The following is an 846-nucleotide window of genomic DNA, read 5'->3' as shown; positions in this document are numbered from 1 at the left end:
GGTCTGTCTGTGATTGGTGGGCGTGGCCGGTCCGCCCCCTCCCGGCGCCGCCCAGACCCTAGCGCCGCCTACGCTTCCCCCACTTCCTGCCCCGCGAAAGTTGCGGAGGGCGGGTTTGCGGCTCCGAGACACCTGGGTTTGGGGGCGCCCTCCCCCGCGGAGCGCCCGGGCCCCCGTCCCGCGCAGCGCCCTCTCGTGGTCTTTCGGGAAAGCCAGGCGCGGGCAGGGCCCGTCCACGGTTTTCCGGCCCCCAGGCTGCCGGGTGGGGTAACATGAGGCCGGGGCTCCCCGCTGTCCGCCGGGCCCGCGGCGGCAGCACGCCCCCGGGCCGGACTCCGTGCTCGCGGAGGGCAGAGCCGACGTGGGAGAGAGCGCGGGGGCCCAGGTCCCAGCCGGGCCTGCACATGACAGCCGCGCGGAGCGGCGGGTGGGGCTTTGAGGCGCTCGCTGCGCGCGGCCCTGCAGCGTCCGCTTCAGGACCGGGCGCTGTCACTCCGTCGCTTCGGCCGCATGCACTTCCGGCCGCGGGCCCGCCGCGCCGGGGTGACAGCGGGCTAACGGCGGCGGGAGTTAACGTCGGGCGCGCCTTTCCGGAGCCCCGCGTTCCGTCCCACGTGACGAGGACCCCTGGGCGCCCCCAGCCCCGCCGTGAGCCCCGCGCGGCCCGCGCCCTTGCAGCTCGCGGGTCAGGACGGCCCCCACCGCCCGGTCTCGTTGGGCCGGGCAGAGGTCAGAGTGCCAGCCCCGACGGGGGCCCTGCGCCCCGGGGCCCGTGCCCTTGACCTTCCCCGCGGGGTCCTCTCCTGAGACCGGCCCCTGCGCACGGCCCAAGTGCCCTTCCCCAGG

Source organism: Dipodomys ordii, unplaced genomic scaffold, assembly GCF_000151885.1.
Source record: "Dipodomys ordii isolate 6190 unplaced genomic scaffold, Dord_2.0 Scaffold118, whole genome shotgun sequence".
NCBI lineage: Eukaryota > Metazoa > Chordata > Mammalia > Rodentia > Heteromyidae > Dipodomys > Dipodomys ordii.
Note: the sequence above shows the minus strand (reverse complement) of the source record.